We start from the raw sequence: 24553 nt of genomic DNA on the forward strand, positions 1-24553 counted from the left end.
CTGAAGAATAATCCATCATGCGAAGTGGAGCAAAACAGTTTCAGGCAAAAAAAAAAAAAAAAAAAAAAAAAAAGAGTCCTAAAGCAGGAAAAACTTTGTTATCTTAAAGTGACTCAGAGAAGACCAGTGTGGATGAAGAATGAAGAAAGAGTTGTGATTGGAGAGGTAGGCATTTTCCCCTATTCCTGAAATAGCTGAATTAAGCAGATCGACCCATTTATTTCTGTATCCATGTTGCTTGCCCCAATGTCAGGTTCATGGTAAATATTCAGTAAATGCTCGCTGGGTGAGTGAATGAATGAATGAATGAATTACATACGGAAGAAATATGAAAATATTACTACGTGTTCCTCTTTCTTTCTCTCTTTCTCTCTCTCTCTCTTTCTTTCTTTGTCTCTGTCTGTCTCTCTTTCATTCTTTCTTCCTTCCTTCCTCCCTCCCTCTCTCCTCTCCTTCCTCCCTCCCTCCCTTCTTTCTTTCTTTCTTTCTTCTCTCTATCTCTTGGTTGCCAAATAATATGTTCCTTTTTATTTCATTTCTTAAATAAACTATTTAGATTAACAGAAAAATGGCAAAGATAGTACAGAGTGTTCCCACATACCACACACCTAGTTCACCCTATTACGTCTTACATTAATACAGTACATTTATTGCAATTAATGAATCAGTATTGATACAACACTATTAATTAAAGTCCATACTTTATGGAGGATTCCTTAGTTTTCACCTAGTGGACTTTTCCTGTTCTAGGATTTCACATTACATTTACACCTCATGTCTTCTTTGTGACAGTTTCATAGACTTTCCTCGTTTTTGATGACCTCGACAGTTTTGAGGCATGCTGGTCAGGTATTTTGTAGAATGTTCCTCAGTTGGAATTTGTCATATTTTCTTTTAATGATTAGACTGGGTCATATGTTTTTGGAAGGAAAACAGCATAAGTGCAATTTTCATCACTGCATATCAAGTGTACCTACTATCAACATGACATCACTGTTGATGTTAACCCTAATCACCAGGCTAAGGTAGTCTTTGTTAGATTTCTCCACTATATAGTTGCTTTTACCTCCATCTTTCTATAGTTTGATCTTTTGGAAATGTCACTATGGAGCCCACATTTAAGGTGTGAGTAGTTATGTTCCAAGTCATTGAGGGCAAAGTATCCATATAAATTATTTGGAATTCTACCGCATGGAACATTTGTCTCTTCTCTTCTCTTTATTTCTTTAATCAATTACTTGTATTAAGATAAACTTATGTACATTATCATATACTTTGTGTTATAACCTAACACTAGTTTATTTTGTTGCTCAGAATGTTCAGCTTTGGGCTTTGGGACCCTTTCAGTTGATTCTTGTGTTCCTTTGACATAGGCCATCATTGTGAGTTTATTTTTGTTTGTTTTCAGAATGCTTCCTTACTTTCTGGAAATGCAAGAATCTCCAGGCCACTGTTGTATATTTCCTGCCTGGTCCTAAAACCAGCCATTCTGCCAAGCAGTCCTGCCTTTTCGTTGAATAGTATAAGAAATTGTGAAATGCAAGTGACCTAAAGCAAATGTTATTTCATAAAATTTTAAGGGATGTATAAATAAATTTACTATATATAATCCTTTACAATCCTAGGAAACTCTTACTTGGAAAAACAATTAGGATGACAAAATTAATAATTTTCCTTTATAGCATGCAGTGACTTATTATTAAACTTCCAAATTTTAACAAAAGATAGTTTAACATTATTAACAACATAAACTGAAAAAAGTATTCTAAAATAATTCTTTAAACTAAATATCATATTAACCAATCATATCAGCAATTTTACATAATTCAAAATACGAGCATTTCTAAAGATAAATGACAAGAAACCAAGTCATTCTGTGTGGGTTTTTCCCCCAATTATTTTGTTGAGATCATAATGGTTTATAACAGTGTGTAATTACAAGTATACATTATTATTTATCAATTTTTGTCTAGACTTCATCATGCTGTCAGTAGTCTAATTTTTGTCCATCACTGTAGTGAGTGACCTTTTACCCCTTTCTCCTGTCCCTGTTCCCCTTCCCCTCTGGTAACCACTAATCTGTTCTCTTTATCCATGTATTTGTTTATCTTCCACATATGAGTGAAATCATACAGTATTTGACTTTCTCTGTCTGGCTTATTTCGCTTAACATCATACCCTCAAGGACCATCCATGTTGTTGCAAATGGGATGATTTTGTCTTTTTTATGGCTGAGTAGTATTCCATTGTTTATACATACCACATCTTCTTTATCCATTCATCCATAGAAGGGCACTTGGGCTGCTTCCATGTCTTGGCTATTGTGAAGAATGCTGCAATGAACATAGGGGTGCATAAATCTCTTCGGATTGTTGATTTCAAGTTCTTTGGCTAAATACCCAGTAGTGGGATAGCTGGATCATATCATATCTCTATTTTGAATATTTTGAGAAATCTCCATACTGTTTTCCACAGTGGCTGCAACAGTTTGCATTCCCACCAGCAGTTTGTGAGGGTTCCTTTTCTCCACATCCTCTCCAACTTTTGTTATTTTTTTGTCTTGGTAATTGTAGTCATTCTGACCAGTGTATGGTGATATCTCATTGTAGTTTTGATTTGCATTTCCCTAATAATTAGTGATTTTGAACATCTTTTCATGTGTCTGTTGGCCATATGTATATCCTCTTTGGAAAAATGTCTGTTCATATCCTCTGCCCATTTTTTGATCAGATAGTTTTTTTTTATTGTCCAATTGTATGAGTTCTTTATATATCATAGAGATTAACCCCTTGTCAGATACATGATTTGCAAATATTTTCTCCCAGTTGCTGGGTTGTCTATTCATATTGTTCATGGTTTCTTTTGCCTTGCAGAAGATTTTTAGTCTGATGAAGTCCCATTTGTTAATTTTTTCTTTTGTTTCCCTTGCCCAAGTAGACATAGTATTTGAAAAGATGCTGCTGAGACTGAGGTCAAGTAGTGTACTGCCTATATTTTCCTTTAGGAGTTTTACGGCTTCATGGCTTACCTTAAAGTCTTTAATCCATTTAGAGTTAATTTTTGTGTATGGTGGAAGATAATGGTCTACTTTCCTTCTTTTGCATGTGGCTGTCCAGTTTTCCCAACACCATGTACTGAAGAGACTTTCCTTTCTCTGTTGTATATTCTTGACTCCTTTGTCAAAGACTAACTGTCCATAGATATGTGGGTTTATTTCTGGGCTCTCGATTCTGTTCCATTGATCTGTGTGTCAGTTTTTGTGCCAGTACCATGTTGTTTTGTTTACTATAGCTTTGTATTATATTTTGAAGTCTGGTATTGTGATGCCTCCAGCTTTGTTCTTTTTTCTCAGGATCGCTTTAGCTATTTGGGGTCTTTTGTTGTTACACGTGAATTTTAGGATTCTTCATTCTATTTCCTTGAAGAATGTTGGGATTCTGATTGGGATTGCTTTGAATCTGTAGATTGCTTTAGGGACTATGGACATTTTATCTATGTATATGCTTCCAACCCACGAGTATGGAATATTATTCCTTTTCTTTACATCTTCTTCAATTTCTTTCAATAATGTCTTATAGTTTTTGGTGTTTGTGTATAGAAATGCAACTGATTTGGGGCTGGCCCCATGGCCGAGTGGTTAAGTTCGTGCGCTCCGCTGCAGGCGGCCCAGTGTTTCGTCGGTTCGAATCCTGGGCGCGGACATGGCACTGCTCGTCAGACCACGCTGAGGCAGCGTCCCACATGCCACAACTAGAGGAACCCACAATGAAGAATACACAACTATGTACCGGGGGGCTTTGGGGAGAAAAAGGAAAAAATAAAATCTTTAAAAAAAAAAAAAAAGCAACTGATTTTCATAAGTTGATTTCATACTCTTTACCTTTGCTGTAGTTGTTGATTATTTCTAATAGTTTTCTGATGGATTCATTGGGGTTTTCTATATATAGAATCATGTCATTTGAAAACAGCAAGAGTTTCACTTCTTCTTTTCCAATTTGCATTCTATTTATTTCTTTTTCTTGCCTAAATGCTCTGGCCAAAACCTCCAGTACTATGTTGAATAGGAGTGGTGAGCGTGGGCAGGCTTGTCTTGTTCCTGTTCTCAAGGGGATGGCTTTTAGTTTTTCACCATTGAGTATGATGTTGGCTATGGGTTTGTCTTATATAGCCTTTATTATGTTGAGGTATGTTCCTTCTATACCAATTTTATTGAGTGTTTCTATCATAAAGTGGATGTTGGGTATTGTCAAATGCTTCCCTGCATCTATTGAGAAGATTGTGTGATCTTTATTCCTCATTTCATGAATGTGTTATATCAAATTGATTGATTTGTGGATATTGAACCATCCCTGAGTCCCTGGAATAAATCCCACTTGATCATGGCGTATGATCCTTTTGATGTATTGCTGTATTCAGTTTGCCAGCATTTTGCTGAGGATGTTTGCATCTATGTTCATCAGCGATATTGGCCTGTAGTTTTCCTTCTTTTTGTTGTCCTTGTCTGGCTTGGTATCAGGGTAATGTTGGTCTCATAGAATGAGTTAGGAAGTTTTCTGTATTCTTCAATTTTTTGGAATAGTCTCAGGAAGATAGGTATTAAATCTTCTTTGAATGTTTGGCAGAATTCCCCAGGGAAGCAAACTGGTCCCGGGATTTTGCTTTTTGGGAGGTTTTTCATAACTGTTTCAATATCTTTACCTGTGATTGGTCTAACCAGATACTCTATTTCCTCTTGAGTCAGTTTTGAGAGGTTGTATGAGTCTAAGAATTTATCCATTTCTTCTAGGTTACCCAATCTGTGAGCATATAGTTTTTCATAGCATTCTCTTATAATCTCTTGTATTTCTGCAATATTCATTGTAATTTCTCTTTCATTTCTAACTTTATTTATCTGAGCCATGTCTCTTTTATTCTTTTGAGTCTGGCTAAGGGTTTGTCAATTTTGTTTATATTCTCAAAAGATAAGCTCTTAGTTTCATTGATCCTTTCTGCTGTTTTTTAGTCTCTATTTCATTTATTTCTATTCTAATTTGTATTATTTACCTTCTTTTGCTGACTCTGGGCTTTGTTCATTCTTCTTTTTCTAGTTCTGTTAATTGCAGTTTAAGACTACTTATTTGAGATTTTTCTTGTTTGTTGAGGTGGGCCTGTATTACTATGAATTTCCCTCTTAGAATCACTTTTTCTGCATCCCATAAAAGTTGGTTTGTTGTATTTTCATTTCCATTTGTCTCCAGGTGTTTTTAAATTTCTCCTTTGATTTCTTCATTGATCCAGTGGTTGTTCAGTAGCATGTTATTTAGTCTCCACATATTTGTCACTTTCCCAGTTTTTTTCTTGTAGTTGATTTCTAGTTTCATAGCATTGTGGTAGGAAAAGATGCTTGATATGATTTCAATCTTCTTAAATTTATTGAGGCTTGCCTTTTTTCCCCAACACATGGTCTATCTTTGAGAATGTTCCCTGTGCACTTGAGAAACATGTGTATTTTGCTGTTTTTGGATTGAATTCTCTCTCTATATATATGAAAGACCATCTGATCAAGTGTTTTGTTTAAATCCACTATTTCCTTGTTGACTTTCTTTCTGGATGATCTGTCCATTGATGTAAGTGGGGTGTTGCGATCCCCTACTATTATTATTTTGCTGTTAATTTCTCCCTTTAGGTCTTTAATAGTTGCCATGTATACTTTGGTGCTACTGTGTTAGATGCATATATATTCATAAGCATTATGTCCTCTTGGTGGAATGTCCTTTTTTTCATTATATACTGCCCCTCTTTGTCTCTCATTTTTTTTTTATATTGAAGTCTGCTTTGTCTGATATAAGTACGGTAACACTTGCTTTCTTTTGTTTGTCATTTGCTTGGAGCTTCCTCTTCCATACCTTCACTCTGAACCTATGTTGTCAATAGAGCTGAGATGTGTTTCTTGGAGGCAGCTTATTGTTGGGTCTTGTTTTTTAATCCATCTGGCTACTTTATGTCTTTTGATTGGAGGATTCAATCCATTTACATTTAGAGTGATTATTGATATATGAGGACTTAATACTGACGTTTAATCTCATTTTCCAGTTGTTCTATGTTTCCATTGCTTCTCTTCCTTTGTATTTCTGACTGTCATTTCATTTTTGTTGTTTTCTGTAGAAGTTTTCTAAGTTTTTCTTTTTTTTTTATGAATTGTGGCTCTGCTCTGATTTTTTATTTAGTGGTTACTGTTAGGTTTGTCTAAAAGATCTCATAGATGAGATAGTCCATTCTCTTATAGAGTCTTATCTCCATTCACCTAAGCAGGTTCCATCCCCATCCTCTTTCCCTTCTGAGTTATTGTTGTCACAAAGTATTCTCTTTTTAATGTTGTGAGTTTGTGACTAGGTTGAAGTGTTTATAGTTACTTTTGATGCTTTCCTCCCCTTTATCTTTTGAGTTATGATTGAGTATTTGTTTTCCTGTTCTGATAGAGAGCTAGAGTTTTCTGATTTTGTCTGTATATTTATCTCCTTGCTCAAAGCTGTGTAGACCTTTGCCTTTTTTGTTTCCAGTACAAGGAAATTTTTAATAATTTCTTATAGGGGAGGTCTAGTAGTGATGAACTCCTTCAGCTTTTGTTTATCTGGGAAAGCATTTGTTTATCCATCATATCTGAAAGATAGTTTTGCTGGCTAGAGTATTCTTGGCTAAAAGATTTTGTCTTTCAGTGTTTTGAATATATCATTCCATTCCCTCCTAGCCTGTAAGGTTTCTGCCAAGAAGTCCACTGAAAGCCTGATAGGGGTTCCTTTGTAGGGTATTTTCTTCTGCCTTGCTGCCCTTAATGTTTTTTCTTTGCCATTGACTTTTGCTGGTTTTACTATTATATGCCTTGGAGAAGATCATTTAGGATTGATGTAATTAGGTGTTATATTAACTTCCTCTATTTGTAAATCTGGTTCTTTCCCCAGGTTTGTTAAGTTCTCAGCCATTATTTCTTTGAACAAGCTCTCCACTGTTTCCTCCTCCTCTTCTCCATCTGTAATACTGGTATTCCTCATGTTTCTTTTCCTAATTGAGTCAGATATTTCTCAAAGAATTTCTTCATTTTTTTAATCTTAGTTTTCTCTCCTCCTCCACTTGTAGAGTTTCTATATCTCTATTCTGTAAATCACTAATTCTATCCCCCATAACATCAGCTCTAATTTTTAAGGATTTTAAATTATTTTTTATTTCGTTAATTGTGTCCTTCATATCAAGAATTTCTGCTGAGATATTTTGTGGTTTCAATCTCTTTGGTGAAGTCTTCCTTCTTCTCATTAATTTTATTCCTGAGCTCATTGAACAATCTTTCTGATTTTTCGTGTAACTCTTAAGTTTCTTTATGACAGCTACTTTGAATTCTCTGTAATTTAGATTGCACATTTCTGTGACTTCAGAGTTGTTTTCTGGAGAACTGTCATTTTCCTTCTGGTCTGAATTGTTCCTCTAGTTTCTCATGGTGTTTCATGAACTAATATTTTGTCAGTTCATTTGTGGTAGTATTAGGTTGCAAATTCCACCTGCTACCAATTAGGGTGAAGCAGGAGCTGAGTTTCTGATCTAACCCTGTCTGCTGGAAATTACGGGGGTGCTATGGGAGCTTGCACCAGCCTGGAGAACATTTGAGTGTGTGTATAGACTCTATTTGGTGAGTGGGGTTTCCTCGCAGGGATGGAGCCTGGATCACTCCTTGGGGCCATAGCAGCAGCATGGGCTCTCCCAAAACCAGGAAAATGATTATCAGCAGACTAAGGGCTGCTGCTGCCTCTTCCTTTGGTCTCCCCAAAGCGAGTTTTCACTTTCTGAGCACAGACGTTCTATGGGTGCTCCTGAGGGCTGGGAATGCACTCACCCCAATGACTACATCTGCCACCATCTCATCTTGTCATCACTCTAGCCACCGTGCTTGGTGGGCAGGGCTCCCTCACAGGGACTGAGCCTGGGCCACTCCTTGGGGTCACAGCAGCATAGTGAGCTCCCCTACCACTGGGAAAGCAATCATGAGCTGGCTAAGGACTGCCACTTCCTCTTCCTACGGTTATCCCAGAGCATGTTCCCACTTTTGGTGTACAGTAGTACTATGGATGCTCATGTGGGTCAGGGATGTGCTTGCCCTGGTGTGTAGATCTGGTATCACCTCTTCTTGTGGTGGTGCTGGCTGCTGTTCTTGGTCTTATAATAGAAACCTTTTTTTTTTTTTCCTTTCAGAAAGAGTCACTTGCTCACTTGATATGGGACTTACCTCTCATGCCTAAACCTGAAACCCAGACTGGCCAGAGTATCCATAACAACTAGCTCAGAGGCAGACATATGAATTAGGCAGAAGCAGATTTATTTGGGGCAATTAAGATGGATACTGAGGGAAGAGGTTAGTTTTTATTATTCTTTAATTGTCAGCTAAAAGAGCACTGTAAGTCTAAAAGTTTTGGTAGCAATTTCTGTCATGATATAGAGAGAAATTAACTGATTTTATTTACAGTAGTTTGAGATTTAGTGCTGTCTTCCAACTGCAAATATCCTAACTGCTATGTGTATTAACGGAAAAACAAATTTTCTTGGTAACAGAATGTAATAATATTTAAATGGATTATAAATATGTCTATAATGTCATATAAATATATGTATATATGATATAACTCAACATAACATAATTTACAATAGAAAAAATAATGATCAGAGCATATTAATTAGAGGCAAAGTAATTAAAATCACATATATGTGATTATGTGTAACATATATTGTGTATCATGTGCTGAAATGCAGAAATGAAATGGACTGACACATTTTAACAATTTAAGGTCATGTCCTAATGGTATATACAGATATTTAAAGCACATGCAAACTCCGTGAAATTTATTGTTGTGTGTTTAAGAACCTTCACTCTAGCCTTTCTGTTGAAGTCCTGTTTCAACATTAGATAAAAAATATTTTGTCCTGAAGCAGCACAACATTTCAAATGGGATATTTGCATTCCATATAAGATTAGTACAGGAGCCTTAGGATTTTCTGAGTCTTTTGTGAAGACTGCTTTGAAAGCCAAAGTGCATATCATTGTATTGTAGGTAATAAATCTTGCTCTCACTCATGAATTAAGTATCATATGCCAACTTTGTAATGATGCATGCAGTGAATAAACTTCAACAGTTCATTAATTGTTTGGTCAGAAAAAACACATTGGGAAATATACGTTATGGTATCAACATTATCTAGTTTTTCTATTTTCCAAGAAAGTAAAATAAGAAATATCATCCTCAACACACTGAATAACACCTAACAAGAAATTCTATCAGCATAATTCATTAAAAGTAACAAATACTATATGAATGTTAATGGATATATTAAATCAATGACAATGGGAGCCTATAAAAATATTTACCACTTTTACTCAAGTCTGTATGGACCAATGAGGTTATCCAGATAGGAAACACAAAAGCAATATTAAATGAACTTTTTGATTGTAGATAATCTAATTATATTTATAGGTAATTACTAATAGTACCATTGCACAGAAAAATAGCATTATTAGAACTTCAATTTTTTTTTTGTTTTTAAAGCTCCATGAAAGATCAGTTTCAGTGGTTATGAGTGTATCATACACCTATGATTCAGATAAATAGAATTCAATCAATGACAAATCAAATAGGGAAATTTAGAACTTCACTGTCATAGGGACCCAGAGGACATCGACTATCATAAATTGCTGACCACCCGTGCTTCAAGTAATAGGCATACTGACCTTGGTCCTGGCTGTCAACCCTGCAGTGACCCATGAACTGGTTTCAGGCCCTGTCAACGTGGTCTGGGAATCCCTGGAGAACGTGAAATTTGACAATCACCAACAGCCGAGAGAGCCTTTGTGAAAGTCCAGGACTCCAGTAGAGTAGTTCCAACACACTGCTGGAGGGAAAAAAAAAATACAAGTTTGGACGGACTGGAGAGGGTAAGAGGAGGAGTTTGACTTTACTCTTGTAACCCTTCCCCTATGGCAGCACGGATTAGTGCCAAAAGAGACCATCCTGGCCCATGATTCCTCACACTGGGGAAAGGGAGAGCATGTGAGTTGTGCACCCAGACTCCCCAGACCTGCAGGATACTGCCAAAGACGCCCATGTCTTTTTTTTTTTTTTTAATTTTTTATTGTGGTGTAAAAGTTTATAACATTGTGAAATTTCAGTTGTACATTAACATTTGTCAAACACCATATAAATGTGCCCCTGCACCCCTTGTGCCGACCTCTCCCCATTTCCCTCAATAACCACTAAATTGCTCTCTTTGTCCGTAAGTTCATTTATATCCCACATAGGAGTGAAATCATAAGGTATTTGTCTTTCTCTGTCTGGCTTATTTCACTTAACATGTTGACCTCAAGGTCCATCCATGTGGCTGTGAATGGGACGATTATGTCTTTTTTGTGGCTGAGTAGTATTCCATTGTATATATATACCACATCTTTATCCAATCATCAGTTTCTGGGCTGTTGGGTTGCTTCCAGTCTTGGCTATTGGAAATCATGCTGCATTTAACACAGGGGTGCATAAGTTTCTTTGTGTTATTGATTTCAAGTTCTTCAGATAAACACCCAGCAATGGGATAGCTGGATCTTATGGTAATTCTATTTTTAATTTTTTGAGAAATCTCTATACTGTTTTCCAAAGCAGCTGCACCAGTTTGCATTCCCACCAGCAGTGGATGAGGGCTCCCTTTTCTCCACAGCCTCTCCAAGATTTGATATTTTTTGTCTTGATGGTTTTAGCCATTCTAACGGGTGTAAGGTGATAGCGTAGTTCTGATTTGCATCTCCCTCATGATTACTGACGTTGAGCATTGTTTCATGTGCCTATTGACCATCTCTATATCTTTGGAAAAACGTCTGTTCATATCCTCTGCCCATTTTTTGATTAGGTCGTTTATTTTTTTCTAGTTCAGTCGGGTTAGGTCTTTATATATCACGGAGATTAACCCCTTATAAGATACATGATTTGCAAATATTTTCTCCCAGATGGTGGGTTGTTTGTTCATTTTGATCTGGGTTTTGTTTGCCGCGATGGCAAGGGCAGGGCCTCCCTTTTCTTGATGGCAGGGACCCTAACAGACCTCAACAAGCAATGCCCGGCGCCTGCCCAGGCTGAGCACAGCAGGGCTCCCCGGCTTGGAGCAGGGCACTCCTTGCCGCCACCCCGCAGCCCAGAGCCTGCCTCCCCAGGTGACGAAGGCGCGAAGGCACAGAGCAAGGCGGAGCAGGAGCTGCCTCAGACAAAGGGACCCGCGGGCCGACGTCGCGCCGACCGTGAGTTTCTGCGGAGAAAGCACAAGTGCCACTAGCTGCCCGGGAGGAAGTTGACAGGAAATCCTCGCCCCTCAGGGCGTGCCTGGGACTCACACAAGCGACAGGCCCTCCGCGGCAGCAGGCGGGCCTGGGACACGGCGTTTCCACGCTCCGAGAGCCGGCGCGGCACTGCCACACGCGTACGTGCTGTCCGGGAGCGGCCGCCAGGCGGCTTCCTGCGCAGCGCGCGTTGGAGGCAGCTCGCGCCGCCGAGCCAGTGTCCCCGCTCCACGCTGCAGTGGGGGAGCCGGAGCCCGCGAAGACGCCCGCAGCCCGGCCCTCAGTCCGATCCGCTCCCTGCGAGCGCTCCCTCCGCGGGGCCGCCTGGTCGCTGGTGCGGGTTCCCTCAGGAGCCCAGCCTCCAGAAGTCTCTCCCGTGAGCTCAGTGGCCTCCGCCATCTGTCCTCCTGGCCCCCAGCCTGAGGACCCTCCTCTCTTCCGACGTCCTTGAGCGGATGCTCTCGCCTCTTCTCGTGATTCCGTGTCTTTTCCATCTGCAATAAGAAAGAAGAGAAAATTTTATGACGTCAAGAACAACAAAAGAAACATTTTTTTCACCTCAGATGTCAAAGTAAATTTGCAAAAAAAATTTTCAAAAAACACCATACTCGAATTGCACAATAGACGTGTCCGCGATGTAAACGAGGATACTCCCTCCCTGTCGAGTTCCTCTGTACCTTGATTTGCACTCTGGAGTTGTCTCTTAGGTTCGGAAACACACTCGGGACAAAGCAGGCCATCCATGAAGGCGAAGCTCAGTCTCCCACCTGCCAGTCGGTTGATCCGTCAGTTTGCAGCAGACGTGGTCCCTGACTTTGGTGCTTCCAGAGCAGGTTCCTAAGCAGGGGGCCCTGCGTCTGCCTCTTGCCGCCCACCCGCCTATCCTCCAGCCTCCAGCCTTTGCGCCCGTGGGGGCTCAGAAGGCAGAGGAAGCTGAAAGACAGGCCACCTCAGAGGAATGCCTTAAGCCATGACCCGCAAAAGGAGTGTTCCACTGGGGAGACCGCAGAGGCGCCCCTCTCCGGGGCGCCCTGCCTTGTTTCCCTCTCCCTGCCTCCAGGAGCCTCTCTCTGGGGCCTCTCGGAGCACTGGAAGCAAAGAGGTCAGCTCGGGTTGGGCTGACCATTGCACCATCTGCCTTCAGACGTGACAAGCCCAGGCCACACCCTCCCAACCCTTGACCTGTTCGAGGTAAGTGCCCCACACAGAGACACCCGCTACTCTGTGTCCCTGCAGAAGGCACACCGGAACCTCTCGCTAGTATATTATACGGTATAATACCACGTGGATGTTGCCTTCACAGTCACCACCCACTCCCACATCAGCATCAAGTGGGAAACTGTGTCCTCAAGCCGGGGAGTGCAGCCTTTGGACGCCCCCTCTAGTTCTGTTCCTGTCTACCCGCCCTTTTTGGGGAGGGGGTAGAAACGTAGTTATCAAGTGAGATACCTGGACATGTCATGGGCTATCACATAGGAAGTTGCAGAGTACTTCCCTAGGGACCAATTTTCACAATGATGAAGAAAGGGTCAGTTTTCAACAAAATAGTCCCCAACAAATGTGATTCAGAAACAGGGGTAATAGGCAAAGTCGGCACATTCTGTCTGGGTCTCCATCTCCTGTGCTAAATGAGGTGGAAAAGCAACAGACAGGATACCTATGTTTACCCATGGAGTAGAATGACATAGATTCCTCACATTATGAACTGGGATCCAGGCAGCTGCAGGGAAAATAATCAAAGCAGGAAGGAGAGGCATCTCAAAAATGGAGACTTGGTTTGATCGCTTGTTGACTGAATTTACTTCTCAGATAGGATAGAAACAAAGCAACCAGGAGGAAGGACTTCCCTTGATGACTGTCCATGTCGTCTCCATTACTGTTCCATTTCCTGCAGGTCCCAAGGAGGCAGGATTGGTTGGTCGAAACTTCCATCCAAGGGTTGGGAAGGTGGGCAGGAAGCAGAGTTTGGGAAGCCATGAGTTATTTCCAAAGCTGAAGAGCGTGGACTGTGAGGATGAGATCATTTAAGTCCTTGAAAAGGAGCCCAAGAAGCCGAAAGAGATTGTCTAAGGCCCAGAAAGTGGAAAGTGGGGCTCTCTCTGCTGGGAGCACAGGCCCAACACTGTCAGGATACCTTTCATCCTCAGTGGACATCTAGCATTTTTCTGGTCCCCGAAAGTGCTTAGGAAATGTTCATCATCAGCATAGAAGATGGAGCTTATGGAGTGAGCCAGGTAGGAAAAGTACTCTTTCACAGGCATTGGCCCTTTCCCCTTCTGGGAGCATTGACAGGGGAGGAGCTTGACATCTGACTGGGGGTGGTCTAAGGTCAGAAGAAAAGGAGGCTATGCAGAGACCGTGGCAGTCCCAGACAACTCAGGCAAGGGCGTCTCTCCACACTCACTGAGCTCCATGAATAAATAACAATTAAGTAAAGAAGGCTAAGAAGAGCAGGAATAGGCATGGTCTGCCAGATTCTCACCCCCTCACACATATGCACACACACATGCAGACACTGAGCAGATGATGAGATGTTCCAGGGTTGGCTGTCTCATCCCAGGAGTATACTCATAGTATAGCCCTCTGGAGGCCAGTGAGGCATGTGTGGTGGAGGATGGAGGCCACTGAGGATTCTGGCACCAGGATCTGGACTTGCAGTCTTTAGACATGGAAGGTTATTCCAGAAAGATGTCCAGCCGCATGAGCCTCTCCATGTATAATGCATGGGGGTCTTGTTCTTGGTCATGAGAGAATTCCATCTCAAACACAGCTGGAGGGGACACATTCAACTCCAAAAACATTATATTTTCAGCACTGTGCTGGGGGTGGGACTCCATTGCCATGGCAACCCAAGCTTACTGTCTGATAGGCCTGATAGGTAGCCCATTGTAGGCGTGGGCTGCGTCTTCATTTGCCTGTTATTGACTCCAGCTGGCAAAAGTGGCTAGAACTTCCACTTCTCTTCCTTATAGTCTTGGAAATCCAGTTCATGATCTTGTTCTTCTCACGAGGGATGAAGTTCTTGATACTTGAGCTTGAATTCCCAGGTCTGCTCATTCTGTGCCTTCTCCAAGTCATGCCGCATGTGGATGTACTCATCATGCTGGTTCTGGATCTCCACCTTCACCTTCTGCAGCTTGGTGTAGAACTTCTTGAGTTTCTTGGTTTTGACTTCCACCTCTGCTGCCTGGATGCATTGGTGGCCCAGAGCTACATGGTCTCCTCATCTCAGAGCATCATCTCCTGCTGCATTTCCTGCTCACAGCATTTCTGCTTGGCAGTCTCCTGACTTTTCAATTCATACATCTTCTGTCACTTGTTGGTGTGATCCATGATGTTCCTGGCCCTGATGAGTAGCTTGCTCTCTGTGGCCTTGTACTTGGCTGCAAGCAGCTCTGTGGCCTGCTGCTCCTGCTGCAGGTCTTCTAGCATCTTCTCCTCCTCCAGCAACTTCTCCCTCTCACTCACCAGGCTGTAGTCATCCTGGATGCTAGCCATCTCCTCCTCCAGTCAGTCCTTCTACTCCTGAAGGTAATTCTCCATGTTCTTATCCAAAGCTGTCTTAGGATAGGCTGGGGCAGGCAGTGGCTCTTGTTGTCATCCTTCTCTTTGGCCACTCAGGCCTTAATCACTGGCCCCTCATGGTACCCCACTGAGGTTGACATGGTCTTCTTTCTGCTGCTGCTCTTCCTCTGGAGCTGCTTCCCCAGCATCCCCTTTTACTCCAGCTGGACCTTCAGGTGGATGATCTCTTGGTCCATAGACCTATGAACTAAAAAACACATTATCTGTACTACACATACCCTATATAAAATGGTTGTATCGGGAAAGGATACACACACAAGACACACTCTCATTTTAAAAAAGAACAGTCAGAGACTTATAGCAGTCACTAATCTATATCAATTTTGGAACTCTAGGCAAATGTTACCAGGTACCCAAACTCTTGGGTAGTGCATATTACTTGCTTAGGCATTCAATTCTAATTCCTGGGATTGTTTCCTAGATCCATTGTTTTCCAAGGTTCTTGGCTTCACGTCATAGAGAAATATTCCTTTTCTATTATCTTACTTGGCCACTTCTAAAGAATGTGTTGGAACCTATATCCTTTTTGGTGGCTGCCAACGTCTCCAGCCTCCTTCCTCCTAGTTGATTTTTGGGGCCCAAGACCAGCTTTGTTTTGGTCTATATTAACAGTGCTTTGCTCATACAGTCCTCTCTGAAACTTTGTAGGTCTTTATGTGTCTGAGGACATCCAGTTTGGTGCCAAAAGACACATTCACAATTTTTTTTTGAAACATGGCTTTCTTGTTGGACTTAATTATTAGTAATCCGATAATATTATGCTCCTCTGGGACTCAGTCTTTTTCAGGAGGGCTGTTGCTCTGTAAAAAAAGAAAAAGCTCATTCTCCTTGAGCTGATATCTAGCCAGAGTATGTTCTTATCATAGTGTTGGTAAGAAGGGTAGGGAGATAGGTGGTCAAAGTAAATCACTAGGCCAATCACAATATCAAAGGAGTAGAGAAGAGCCTTACCCTTGTGATGAGACCATGACATGGATAGGGATGCAATGAAAGCTAAAGAATTGGTGCCAATAATTGCATAAATGATAACATCCAAAAAAATGCAGTAACTTTCCAATTTGTTCAATTATTGTGAGTCCTTTATGAGTGCTTTAAAGTTTTACTTTTAAAAACATTGCACATTTCTTTTTGGGTTTATCCATAGATATTTTAATTTCTTGTTGCTGGATTAATTTGAGTTTTCTTTTGCTGTCTTCTACCCATTGTTTGTATAAATGAAAGTTGTTGATTTCTAATATTAATATACTTTATACTACCTTTTATACTACCTTAAAGAGTCTCCTCTTTTTGAAGTAATTTTCAGTTTGTTGTCTTGGATTGCCCCATCATATCTTTTCTGTAGAGAATGTTCTCTGGTGGACATTAATATGTGAGATGAAGATCCTCACACTATATACCAACTCTTATTGGTTCAGTTACATGCTTCTTCCCCAGATCTCCTTGAATTCAATATTCTAATTTTGCTCCTTCCATGCTCCTGGCCACATAGTCAAATCATTTTTCAATATTCACGAATCCAAGTGTGGTGGTTAATTTTGTGTGCCAGTTTCACTGGGCCACTGGGTGCCCAGATATTTGGTTAAACATTATTTTTAGTGTATCTGGATGAGTTTAACATTTGAATCATTAGACTGAGTAAAATGGATTGCCCTCCTTAATGTAGGTGGGCCTCATCCAATCCATTGAAGGCCTAAATAGAACCAAAAGGTGGCACAAAGAATAATTTGCCTGTCTTTGAGCTGGGACATTGATCTTTTCCTCCCTTTGATTTCAGACTAGGAGGTACAGCTTCTGCTCTCCTGGCTCTCCAGCTTGCGACTGCAGATTTTGAGATTTCTCAGTCTCTATAGCTATGTGAGTTAAATCCTTATAAAGACTACCTTTTTATATATATAGATATGTATATGTCACCAATATGTGTGTATATTGTAACCTGAAATTGTGTAGCCTGAAAAAGATAGGGAAACAAAATTATGAGTTATGCACTAAGCTTAAAATAAGATATTCTCTAATATTAATGCAGATACAATTTTTTAAATGTCCAGCAGTGGAAAGATATATACCAAGGTTATAGATGTTTAAAATTAGAAAATTATATGAAACACTTCAAATTATATAAATATTTAGAAAAAGGATTCATAGAATAACACCCATAAATACTTTGGACATAACTTTTAAGGTAATAAAAATTATAGGAAAGATAATATCGTCCATTACACATCCTAAGATAATGTGCAAAGATAGGGATCATACATGTAGACAGAATAGTATTAAGAATTACCATTCTGATGGGTCCTGTATTTTTTCTGGTCAATGGTGGTTCTGAAGCAACAGTTTCAGGCACTCTGTCCTGGATAAGGATGTATTGAAATCTTTCACAGATGCCAAATATTAATAAGTATTCAAAATGTATTTCTGTCTCAACTAACTATATGTGATGTTATGGAAATGTCTGCCAACAATTTGTCTAGATTGGATGTATCTTTCTAATAGTAAGAGGCAAGAGTTTAAAATGAATTTGAAAACTTCCTCCCTGGGATCTAATAAAAGGGGATCAGAGTTAAAACCTAAAACCTTAGTGACAGCACTGAAGAATGGCCAAGTGAACAGCGAAAGTATTGTCACTGTTTATAGAAACCATGAAACATTCCGGAAAATAAGGTATTCAATTCAATTATTACTGACTTGTTTAGTGTTTTTGATATTGAAGCCTTTTTATTGTGTTCAAAAAATTCTATTCTGTTGTCCCAAAACAAAATCCATTGAGAACATCTATTCTAGAAGTGTGAATCAATTAAATTTTAAATGATGACTACCCTATTAATAAAAGTAATAGCGTTTGATTTTCCATTAGGATGTTACCTTTTAGATGGAGTTATAGGGAACCCATTCACTGTCACTCAGACATCTTAAATAACCTTCAAATTATGCTTCCAAGAATACTAGCTATAAAAATTCTCACTGACTGCTTTGGAGAGATCTTCTCTGACTACTTTGGAGAGATTTTCTTCAGATTATTCAAGAGATATGAAAGTAAAAATTGTATGTCAGAGAAGATGCTTAATTAATAAATATGTAACATTGTTTTGCTGGGATTATTCATAAAATTGCTTTTTGTTTTGTTCCAGCTTCAAATTAAATTGAACAAAAATAAGAATTGAGTTAAAAATTTTTTTAAAAATCTTCTTGCGTATCGTAGAATATGCTTAGATTATTTATAGAAATTTTATCCTTTTACAATTGATTGTATAAGATAAGACTGCTCTAGTTTGTTTTTTTAACTTAAGAAGAGAGAAGAAAGAGCTTAGATAAAGCATTACATTTTTGTGTTTCATTAATTTTCTGGGTAAACATTTACATCAGCCATGAAAATAAGCCTGTAAGTGCAGGAACTAAAAGTAATAAGGTGATTTTTAAAAGAGTATTGCCTAAGTCAAATGAAAAAAGGAAATAATTTGCCTAGATTTCCTTTTAACATTTACCTGTTTGACAAGTTCCATTCATTTAATGACATATATTTATTACAAATCTTAATTAATGTAAGATTTCCCTCCTAATATGAGATCCTTAAGTAGGAAATGGGGATGGCTAATCTTAGCCAGAAATGTTATTTGCATATATTGGTGGGATTCATAGATACTTTTTAAGTTATATGAAAATTTCCTGTGTATTTGAATATAATTGTCAAGGTTGATGCAAGAAAATTTATTTCTCACATATCTAACTTAAGTCATTTACTCTTTCTTTGACTATAAATCATAAAATAGTATGTGAGATTTACAGATGAGTTTGTTATAAATTATTTTTATTTAGAATTATCTTCCAGATAAAATATATTTAATTTAATACTGATTTTATTTTATTTTATTATATAGCTTAATTCAAAAAATGTTAATTTTAAGTATTAAGAATGATGTTGGGCATAATGCATCTTTTGCTGCAAAAGATAGATGTTTTACCTTAAATCTGTAACAGTAATCAGCTGAATTATGAAAAAGATTTTGCCAATCTGTAAACGTCAATGAGTTAGAGCCAGCATTGATTTATAAGTGGAGTTGGCATCATATTTGCTTGTTGTTAGATTTTTATTTGTGTTCCAAGCCACAAGCTGCTTGTCAACCCATCATATATGATATGTAATCAACAGAGCAAATGAACAAGCCCATCTGGCATAATGTCACAACATCGTAAAATATATGGGCAAGTTTAGTATATAGACCATAAATGTTTTCATAGGAATGGGCAAGCTATGCTTTGATTTTTGACACTGTCTTTTTTTAAAGAAGATGTAATGTCTCATACTTGGAGATTTTCCACTTAACTTGAGCTATCTACCTAATATAATTATGCAGACTGGGAGTTTACATATTTTTAGCTATAAAGTGATACTTTGGACATCTTCTGACATGGCACACATGCAGGGCATCATTACTCCCTTTATTGTAGGGTAATCTGAGAAGGTGAAAATTCTGGATAAGTATTTTAGAGTAACAATATGGGCTTCCAGATGGGTTTAAAAATACCCAGTGACATGATTAGAACCAGAAAAAACTGTATTGCAAAACCTATTCTTAAAGGAAGATTCAAGTGCGCTTTCTCTAAATGGCTAGAGTTCAGGGCTATTTGGATTAATATGCATTATACATACTCTGCAGATTAAGCTAAACCGCCTGGGAAATGGATGGCCAATGAACCACTTTATCTGTACTCTGAAGGTACCTTGAGTAGTTTGCCACCTACAACGTAATTATAATTCTATTTTGATGTAGGCAGTAGCTAAAATCATTTTCATTTCTTCCCAGAATTTCCCACAGAGAAATGCAAGGTAATGCAATCTATTTTAAAACAATATTGTTTCCCTGGATTTAAACACTAAAATGTAATCAGAATTCAGAAACAGCTAATGTACCCTTCAACAGAAAATGGAGCAATTATTGTCTATGTCGAGGAACAGGAACAACATTAAATGTAGACATCATGAGAGTTCCTTGGCATTTTGTTAATGAGATAGCTTAGGTGACTTTTTAAATCAAAATCTCTCATTCAAAGGTGTTTGAATTCTTAAAATATGTTTTGAATTGTTTTTCTACACGTTTAAATGAAATGTAGGGTTGGAGCAATTAGGAAGTAGATGGAAAAATGTATCTTGGCATCAATGATTTAGACATTTGGGGGAAATGCATGGACACGTGAATTTTTATATGTATGTATACATATGCAAGTATTTTACATGTACTCAAATTTGATTTGAGTAATTTGGATAATTTGATTTTGTTTTTAAAAGTATACTTAGGAACTTTGCTGTATGTCTTCAGAATGGACCCACAAAGATGTCCACACCAAAACCCCTAGAATTTATTGCTGTGTTACATTATAAGGTAAAAGGGATTTTACAGTTGTCATTAAGGTTATGAACCTTAAAATAGGGAGATTATCTAGGATTGTCTCACTAGGTCCAGTCTAATCATATGTCTCTAAAGACAGAGAATTTTCCAAAATGGAGTCAAAGAGGTAAGGTAGCAGGAGAAGTCAGAGATATTCTAAACATAAGAGAGGCCTGATTCATTGTTGCTGGAGGGGGCCAAATGAAAAGCATGAGAAAGAATACAAACAGCATCCAGGAGCAAAGATAGACCTCTGACAGATAGCCAGTGAGGAAACAGGGACCTCAGTCCTACAATTGCAAGGAAATGGAATCAGCCGACAACTTGAATGACTTTGGAAGCAGATTATTCTCCAGGGTCTTCAGTAAAGAAGGCAGCCCTGCCAACATCTTGATTTCAGCTTTATGAAACCCTAGCCCACCCTAACTTCTGATCTACAAAATCTGTGAGATAAATTTGTGTTGTGTTAGGCTACTAAATTTGTGGTAATTTGTTACTTCAGCAATAGAAAACTAATACACTATGTTTTAACCTGACAATTAGACAGAGCTATAATTTAGTCTGCTTTTTTTGACCTGTTTTCCTGTTAGTTACTCGTAGTATAGTTCATGTAATAATACTTCCCGATGGGAACATGGCCCAAATGGAAGATCATCCATAGTCACTATGGTTTCTACCTCTCTGTTAGTTGTCCCATCATAACTTCTATACTGGTCCATTATAGGTGCTGCTTTTCCATGCCCCCTTGCCTAACCATCTTGATCACATTCTAGAAAAAAATCTATATATGGTTTTCAGGATAATTTAAAGATTAACCTTTCTTCCCTCTTCCCTCCCCAACAGCAACAACAACAAAGAAATAAACAGAAGCAAAAATAAAGAAATGCGTGCAATATTAGGGACAATTTTTTTTTAAATTTTCCCCAAGTACTGTCCAATTACAGATTTGATGATCTTGTTAATAGAATTTCCAGGCTAAGTTCTTTTAATCTTTTTTTATTATTATAGAATAGTTGACATACAGTATTCTGTTAGTTTCAGGTGTACGACATAGTGATTCAAAATTTACATACAGTGTGAAATGATCACCATGATAAGTGTAATAAACATCTTTCACTGTACAAAGTTATTAGGATATTATTGACTATATTCCCTAGGCTGTATATTAATCTTTTTAACTTTTAGAATGCTTTGTGTTAGATAAAGCTCAAGTTTGGTTTGGGACATGTGATTTCCACACATGATATGAGATATCTAGACCTCAGAATTTGTTTCTATTACTCTCTTCAGATATGGTCATTTGATATACATCTATTGGGATAGTACTATGGCCATGCAAGGCTTATTATGTTACCTTGCCCTAGAAGAGGAAAATTATTCCCCATCTTCCATCCAAAGATGGAGCCTCTTAAGTTCATTATGTAGCCGCCATTGAAGTGTTGCTTTCAGATAATTGGTAAAGAGAGCCCTGACTGAGGGATATGAAACTGGCTCGCAGTCTCCAGCTGTGGTTGCCTTTAGGATCTACATCAGCTTGCCAGCCTAGGCCTTTTGCATCCTGGAAAGTTCTCATCAATGACTGAGCACCACTGTGGTACAAGGACTCACCATTTCTGGTCAGTTCAGGACTCCACTGTTTTGAGGCTCTTCCTACCCAATCCTCCTTTCTTCTCTCTCTCCTTTCAAAGATACCGGACTTACATTACAGTCTGAAGTCTTTTCCTGCCCGTTCTTTCTCCCTCTTCCTTTTAGCTTTCACAGGTATTAACCCCCCAATAAATCTTTTGCATTTCTAGTTTTACCTTAGTATCTGCTGCCTGAAGGATCTATCTGACACATACTACATTAATTTATTAATTTTCCTTCTAAAAAATTTTTCCTCTGGCTGGCTTTCTGTGACCTTGAAGTTATTTGCTTTACTTGGACTCGTTTTTCTCTTTTATTTGGCTTAATCGGTGTGATATTCATTCATCATTTGTAAGATACTGCTATGGTCTGAATGTTTTGTCCTCCCAAAATTCATATACTGAAATCTAATCCCCAAGATGATGGTATTACAAGGTGAGAGATGATTAGGTTATGAGGGCAGACCCCTCAGGAGTGTGATTAATGCCCTTATAAAGGAGGCCCAGAGAGCTCCCTTTCCCCTTCTACCACATGAAGACACAGTGAGAAGGCTCTGTCTATGAACTAGGAAGTCAGCTTTCACCATACACAGAATGTGTTGAAGCCTTGATCTTAGACTTCTCAGCCTCCAGAATTGTGAGAAATTTCTGTTGTTTATAAGCCACCCTATGGTATTTTGCCATAGCAGCCTGCACTGACTAAGACAGAGGCATATTTCAGGTTATTATTTTTTTAAGAAAAAACACTATTAAAAGTTTATGTTTAATGATTAGCATTAATCTTTGCAGATAGAATTTTTTCTTCAGGATTCATATATTCATTTAACTCATATTTATTGAGCATCTGTTATAGATTCTATACTGTTCTAGGTGCTGAGATATAACAATGGACAAAACAGACAGAAACTTTGCCTTCAGTGGGTCTATATTCTACTGAGTGGAAGCAAAAAATAAATTTTAAAAATAAATATATTCTATTTTAGATGCTTCTATGTAATATGGAGAAAATTAAAGCTAGAAATGTGGATGGATCAGTGAGTTTCCTTATTCTCCATAGAATCATAGGGAGTTAGAATTCAGAGGCCAAGGAATGACTTGGGAATCATGCAGTTGTGTTTTGGAATTTATATAAACAGAGATAAAAGGCATCATAAGATTAGCAATGATGATCACAAATTAAATGGTGGCCATGATGTTGCTAATGTTGTAAGGGAGAAAGGAATAAGAGTCAGTAATCCAGTATGAGTCTAAGCTTTTCATATATGCAAACCCTAAAGACTCTTAAAGTCATTTTTGTTTGGTATGACATTACAATGATGCAGATCTTTTTAAAACCAATGGTTAAATTTGCTGTATAATGAAGATCACAGGTTTTCTGCATTTCTTGTTTAGCTATTATTCCTAGGTCTCTTCAATTGAATTAACTTTTTGCAAACTTCCATATTGAGAAAGCTCTAGATGTTTGCAATTTTTGCTGTTTTTGACTGTATTTTAATGTGTTCAAATGGTAATATCTAAATGCTTGACAATTTTATGTCAATCATGCTTCAGAGTTTAACATTTTTGAAGACATTAAGCCTCATTAAAAATTCATATTTAATTAAAAAGCAAATATCATGTGATACTATCAGCACAAATAAATGAATTCAGATGACAGATGGATTAGCATGTAAGTTATATGAATTAATAATTTATCAAATATAAAAGTTCACATCTTACTCCTCTGCCTGGAATATTTCTTTTGGCACCAAATATAAGGTATATTTGGATTTTAGTAATATTAAAATATGAAAAAATGCATCTTTATATTGCCACTATGTATAGATGTGTTTATTAATTCAAAGTAAAATTAGTTTACATTTTACTAATTTTGAACTACTTAGTAAAATTAGTTCAAAGTAAAATCATTGCTTCAGTTCACATTTGGGCCTAGTCATGCTAGTGGCACTTGTGTCCTAAAAAAACGGATGCCATTTTCCTTTTAAGACATGACTTTATCAGCTGCTTTCCAGTGATTAATTACAGAGTCCATGTGTGTGCATGTATTTGAAATTGATGCATCTTAGACTACTCATTTCATTCCTCTTTGTGTCTGAGAAATCCTCCAATTCTCATTTCATTTCTAAAGAAATGTACTAACTCCTAGTCAAATTAATAGTCAAGATAATCATTCATCATCACCTTCTCAGATAGCCTGGTTCTCTGTCTTATAATTCATCTGTTGGATTGAACTTCTTCCCTAAAGGAAGTAAACTTCAGACATTAACTTTTTATTTGTTTTAAGTGTCAATATTGTTATATAGTCAATATAAACAACTGACAATTTCCAATAAAAGTAATAAGGGTAATTTACTCCTAGCACCAAATATAATGTATAGATTGTTCATAAATATTCTATTAGTTTTATAGAAAATTATACAGCTTGTGTCAGCATGAGTAATATACATTAAAATCTGAATGAATGTTTGAAAAATGTGGCTTAATGGATATCTAAACAGTATAATTCTTGCATCCAAAAAGACTGTGAACATATAGTTGTGATTTCCCCAAGACATCTTAGTTTTATTTCACCTGTAACCAAATCTAATTTTTAGAATTTCCAATAATTAAATCATACAAGTAAA

The 24553-nt window shown here is 38.1% G+C and overlaps 1 pseudogene; it reads right to left on the reverse strand.

Annotated features, from left to right (window-relative positions):
• Window positions 1–13821: 13821 nt before the first annotated feature.
• Window positions 13822–15096, reverse strand: LOC103541168 (kinesin-like protein KIF3C; annotated as a pseudogene).
• Window positions 15097–24553: the final 9457 nt, after the last annotated feature.

The sequence above is a fragment of the Equus przewalskii genome, chromosome 3 (assembly GCF_037783145.1).
Source record: "Equus przewalskii isolate Varuska chromosome 3, EquPr2, whole genome shotgun sequence".
Lineage (NCBI taxonomy): Eukaryota > Metazoa > Chordata > Mammalia > Perissodactyla > Equidae > Equus > Equus przewalskii.